The following is a 6,207-nucleotide window of genomic DNA, read 5'->3' as shown; positions in this document are numbered from 1 at the left end:
ATTTCCTTGTCATGGGCATCTATGCCCCTATTGATGCCCCCCATGATTATATTTGCCTTGGCAGCAGCTGCCCGACACTGGTCACTACAGCTAAATTTACTATTAACTTGGACTCCTAAGTCCTTTTCCATGCCAGTCGTCCCTAGTGTGCTCCCATTTAATACATAATCCCAGCTTGGACCCCCCCCCCATGTGCATTACCCATTATTCCCATAAGGTATATATACCTCTTACAAAGAGAATTTAAAATATTCTTCAAAGTCTTCTATTTAGTGTCAGTTTTCTTGTTTTTGAGGTCATTATCCCATTTTATATTGTTAAGGGCTTCTTTGAGTTGATCAAACTTTACCTTCCTAAAGTTCATTGTTTTTGTGTACCCTTGCGAGATTCCCTTGTTGAAGAATAAGTTATAATGTATTATATTATGATCACTATTTCCTAGGTGTTCTTCTACTTTGCACATTAGTTACTCTGTCAGGTCTGTTGGTTAATATTAAGTATAGTAGGGCGCCCCCTCTGGTCGGGCCCTGCACCATTTGGGACAGATAATTGTCTTTAGCTATAGTCAGAAACCTGTTTCCTTTATGGGATTCACAGGTCTCAGTCTCCCAGTTTATATCAGGATAGTTAAAGTCCCCCATTATTATCACCTCCTTCTGATTTGTTGCCTTGTTTATTTGCCTCAGTAATTGATCTTCTGACTCTTCCATTATGTTTGGAGGCTTATAGCAAACCCCTATCAGATTTTTTTTATTTTTATCTCCATATATTTCTACCCATAATGACTCCACATTATCGTTTCCCTCCCGCATATCCTCCTGCAGTGCGGCCTTCAGACTGGACTTTTTTTTTTTTTAAGCCGAGGAACGTGCTCTCGATTCACCCAAAGTGCAAGAAAAAGTGCAAACATGTTACACTAAAAAAACGTGCACAAAGGATGCGGTCTATCACAAGCCCTTCTCCGATAGGAGAGAGGCCCCCCAACAAACCTTACCCTTCGCCTCCGGACCAAAAGGTACCTGCGAGGTTCCAGGTTCGATGTCCCTTTTCGCAGAAGCTACTAGGGGACCACAAATGCTCCCGGCATCCCCCTTGGCGTCAGCCAAGGTATCTGCCCGCAGAGCCGATAACGGTAGGTACCCTGCCAAAGCAGGAATACCCGGGGTGTTTGCAGGGAGGTGCGGAACCTAATGGCCACACACACCTCCCCTAGACCGCCAGGAGGGACACCCAAAAGGGCTACCGCAACCTGACAAATCCTGTGAACACACAACACGCAAAAAGTGACACAGTGAGACAAAAAGAAATAAATAAGTGAATGTGTGCAGATATACTGCCCGGACATCCGGCCGGATCTATAAAAATTTCTCTGATCCTAGCCAGAAGGCCGGGAATCAAGAGGTGAGTGCCACAAGGTGAAGAGATGATGGTGCCCGTGCTTCAACTCAGTGAGCCCATCCTCCCAGTGAGTTTCGGCACCTCGGGGTCACCACTCCCCGAGGCACAAAAGTACCTCGGCTCTAGACCCTCTCAGCCTCATGGCGAGACCCGGAGGGAACAGGTCACATCGGGGCAGCCGTCGAACTGATTCTTCAGAACCAGCCCCGGAAAGCCCTGGTACACCTGCATCCTCCATGCAGCACCCATCCCCACCAGCATGAAAACTGATAAGAACAGATACTACACTTGATCTTAGCCAAAAGGCCAAAAGGCCTTCAGACTGGACTTTACCTAAAGACAACTCCTCCCCCTTTCCTTCCTGAATAGACTATAACCCTGTATGTTGACTGCCCAGTCACAGCTATCATCCAACCATGTCTCTGTTATACCCACTATGTCATAATTCTCCTCAGATATTATCAACTCCAGTTCGTCAGTTTTATTGGACAGACTTCTAGCATTAGTCAACATGCAATTCAATGATGTATGTTTTTTTTCCCCTATGAAGCCTATCCCTATTAACTATTCTAACCCCTCCCTCCGCTCCACCTCCAGGTACATTAATAAATCCCCCCTCTCTATCTACATTATCTTCCCCCTCTATGTTGTAGGTTCTCTCCCCCCAGTCCCTAGTTTAAACAATCCTCCACCTTTCTTGCCATCTTCTCCCTAAGCACTGATGCACCCTTCCCATTGAGGTGCAGCCCGTCCCTACGGTAGAGCTGGTATCCGACAGTGAAGTCAGCCCAGTTCTCCATGAACTCAAACCCCTCCTTCCTACACCAGCTTATAAGCCCCTTGTTTACCTCCCTAATCTCCCGCTGCCTCTCTGGTGTGGCTTGTGAAATCATTTTTAAGGACACTCCACCTACCTCTTAACTTTGTCATGTATGTACCATGGCTGCTGAGTCCTCTCCAGCCCCACCCTGCAACCTGTCTACCCGATCCGCGATGTGCCGAACTCGAGCACCAGGAAGATCGCCCTGTCTGTCCCCCTAATAATTGAGTCTGTTTTAATATATGAAAATATACTGCTTGCTTCATGCGTTTCTGTATGATCTATATGTACATCCAAACCTTTCTCCACCAGTGACTCTCCTAGTTTTTCTCCCACTAGGACATTATTGGTACCCAGATGCATAACTTTACATTCATCCTCAATGAGCCTCAATTGTATCAAGTGGATGCTCAAACACTCAGTGTGTCCTTGCCTTGGTTGGAGTCCAGACCTCCAACAATCATTTGAATGAACCAGGGGAGGCAATTGAGCCAATGAGCACTTCTCTTACACCTCGCTGCTCTCCATGTCTTGCTGCTGGAGACAGATACTGTTGTTATTTTGCTAACCTCTGCAATGCTATATAGAGAACCAATTAGAAGTTCCTGAACTCCTGCAGTCAACCTCATGTTTTCTATATGCCATGTATAGATATAACATCCACCACCCTAATTGTGAGGGTGCTAAATTACGTTAACACAGCTTGCTGTGTTCCAACAGTAGTGTATGGTTATCCTTCACACAGCTTTGCAGGCCAACGACTTTTAAGAGCTGCCAGCCCGCAATGATATATTACAGTGGTCCCTCAACATATGATGGTAATTTGTTCCAAATGAATCATCGTTTGTTGAAACCATCGTATGTTGAGGGATCTGTGCAATGAAAAGAATAGGAACTTATACTCACCTTTCCCCGCTACCCTGGATGTCGCCCTTCATCGGTGTCGCCGTGTCCCCGCGGTGTCCCTGCCGCTCCGGACTGTCTCTGCTGCCTGGGATCGTCGCTCTTCATCATCATCATCATCATCACATTGCTGCACATGCTGCTCCTATTGGATGACGGGACAGCGTGCACGGCAATGTGATGACTATGAAGGAGAGCGACGGCAAAGCAGGGGATCCCGAAGAGGACGGTCCGGAGCGCCGTGGACAGGTGAGTGATCGTCACGGGGTACCTTAAACGAGTATCCGGCAGCAGCTGATGCAGTCTGCGTTGCCGGATAGCCGTTTATGTGATGGCCCCGACATACAAAAGCATCATATGTTGATGTTGCCTTCAACATGCGGTGGCATCTGAGAGGCCATCGTATGTTGAAATTATCACATGTCGGGGCCATCGTAGGTTGGGGGGTCACTGTATATGCATTTTCAATTATGCTGTAACAGTAACATTTATATCCTTCACTGTAAATAAGGGGTCTAGCCCAGACCCTGAAAAACATTCTAAACTAAATGCTGCAGTTATGCCCTATGCTACATAATCCATGTTCTTGAATCCCCCACTCATACTAAACCACAGAGTAAAGTTAACATTTCAATTATTCAACTTTGATAGAAGTGCTTCCCCCCCATCCTCCATCAAAAAATTATTGTATGTATCATAAAATGTTGGCAATAAAATATACAACTCTTCTTGCTAAAGCCATCATACAGCTTTCTTAAAAATAAATATATACTTCTTGGAATGCAACAATCAAAAAAATCTAAAAAATACAAGAACAACAACAACAAAAAAAAAACATTCTGTCCTATAGACTAAAAAATAGGTCAACCCATTAAGAATACCTGTCATAGCCCACAAGAAAATGTATATGTTACTCAGCACCTAATCCTGATCAGTACTTTTTATTTGTGTCTAGCACCTATATTTCTCTCACAAATACATTCTATTAGTTGCTCATTTGGTTTATTATTCTGTTCTTTGGATGTGGTGTGTCCTCACTATGCATGACTCCAATCCATCTAATTACTGCAGGGTGCTCTGTAACCCCTCTCTCTCTGATTTTATGCTGAAGTCTGATATGACAGGAGTGAGCACAGGGGAGTTCTAGTCCCACCCTCTGTTACTTGACTTTGTCCCAGCCTGTGTTTCAGCTGGGACAAAGGTGAGGCTGCAGCTGAAAAGGCTTATGTGCTGGGCGTTATGGGGACCCCTATTGGTCTTTTTTTTATGATTTCTATAAAAGGGAGATAAAAGTATTTATGAAGTATATTAGAAAAGTTAAAGAGAACCCGACAGTTAGTTCATCTGCAAGAAATCTGAGTTATAGTGCAGGTGTTACTCACTGAAACCTTTTAGTTAGAAGCTGCATTATGCTTGGAAATAATTTTATTCCTAATTCCCCCAGTGCGCAATGGAGGTTGGGAGCCAGCTGGCTGGGCTCTGCTGTCTCCTCCATATTTCTCTGTCATCCCGCCCTCTTCATTATTATGCTAATGAAAGCCGCGTGTGAGTGCACAGAAAGTGCTTATCCGCGGCCTTCATTAGGCCGGCAGACGGTGGAATATGGAGGAGACAGGGGAGCTCGGCCAGCTGGCTTCCCACCTCCAATGCACGCTGGGGCGCATTAGGAATAAAACTATTTACAAGCATAACACAGCACCTAACCAACGGATTTCAGTAAGTAACACCTCATTTTACAGCTCTTCACTCGCACTATAACCCAGTATACTGGGTTTAGTGCGGGTGAACTAGCTGTCAGATTCTCTACAATCCAAATAGGTGCAAGAGACAGAAGTTGGCACAACCAACGATTGCTCTCCCTATTCACTATGCAAGTGAACCATAGTCTAACTCCTCTGATCCAAATACAGGGTGCTCTATCTTTGCTACGCAAGGTAATATACAATTCTTGATAGAAGTAGATAGAAGAGGCCCTACTGTGTCTGTGATGTATGGATCTTTATTTCTTCAAGTGCATAAAATACAGCAGACCGGATAGGATGCCATGGAACAGAACTGGTTGATTTTTTGATTGATACTTTTGAATTAGCTCTTCAGACTATTTTCTACTAATAGTATATGTCAAAACAGTCATATATTGTCAGTTTACCAGAACCTACAGTAATTTAAAACCAGCAACCAGTGTGGAGACAGTTCCAATTGTCAGTATATGAGCATCTGTTGATTTGAAACAGCTGCTGTTCCGTGGCGTCCTACCTGGTCCGCTGTATTTTATGCACTTGAAGAAATAAAGATCCGTACATCACAGACACACAGTGAGTGCCTCTTCTAGCCATTTCTTTCAAGATTCTCTATAATGTTTTTACAACTTATGAAAAGTTTTTGAATCTTACAATACCCAATCAAATGTGCTTTTTTCCTGCATGTGCTTCAGCTGGGACAAAGATGATGCTGCAGCCAGCCAGAATTATGTTCAAGATGGTATAGGGACCCCTAATGGTGTTTTTCCTCATAAGCCAAGATGTCTTTTAAAAGGAAATATTTTTTTTTAATTAAGTATATTGAAAAGGTTAATATTTGGCAAGATCTACAACATATAAAACATTTTGAATCTGACAGTGCCCATTTAAGGGATTAATATTGTTAATATTATGTTGTATATGTTTTTTTTCTAATTTCTAAAATGTCATAACCTACATAGTATTTTTGTACATATTTATTTATTTGTTTTTTTGTCATCAAAAAGTATTATCTTCAGCTTCGGCCTTGAGCAGTAGGTATATATTTATGGCTGCTGCTGGAGATCATGTTGGAGCTACTGGTGGAAGTTGGGATTCCTGTAAAACAAAGATCATTTTGTTGATACTTTTGAATTAGCTCTTCAGACTATTTTCTATGAATAGTATATGCCAAAACGGTCATATGTTGTCAGTTTACCAGAACCCACAGTCATTTAAAACCAGCAACCAGTGTGGAGACAGTTCCAATTGTCAGTATATGAGGCAGCAAAACAGAGTAGAGGTAGGAAAATATCTTAGAGAATTAGTGTTAAAAAAAACGTAAACAATTAAAACGTTCCTCCCTCA

At 43.1% G+C, this 6,207-nt stretch overlaps 1 pseudogene; it reads right to left on the bottom strand.

Annotated features, from left to right (window-relative positions):
- Positions 1-1,556: 1,556 nt before the first annotated feature.
- LOC130363337 (U2 spliceosomal RNA) lies at positions 1,557-1,716 on the bottom strand (annotated as a pseudogene).
- Between the last annotated feature and the right edge of the window lie 4,491 nt (positions 1,717-6,207).

The sequence above is a fragment of the Hyla sarda genome, chromosome 3, assembly GCF_029499605.1.
Source record: "Hyla sarda isolate aHylSar1 chromosome 3, aHylSar1.hap1, whole genome shotgun sequence".
NCBI lineage: Eukaryota > Metazoa > Chordata > Amphibia > Anura > Hylidae > Hyla > Hyla sarda.
The sequence above is the reverse complement of the archived record's forward strand: the minus strand, read 5'-3'. Positions and strand labels throughout refer to the sequence as shown.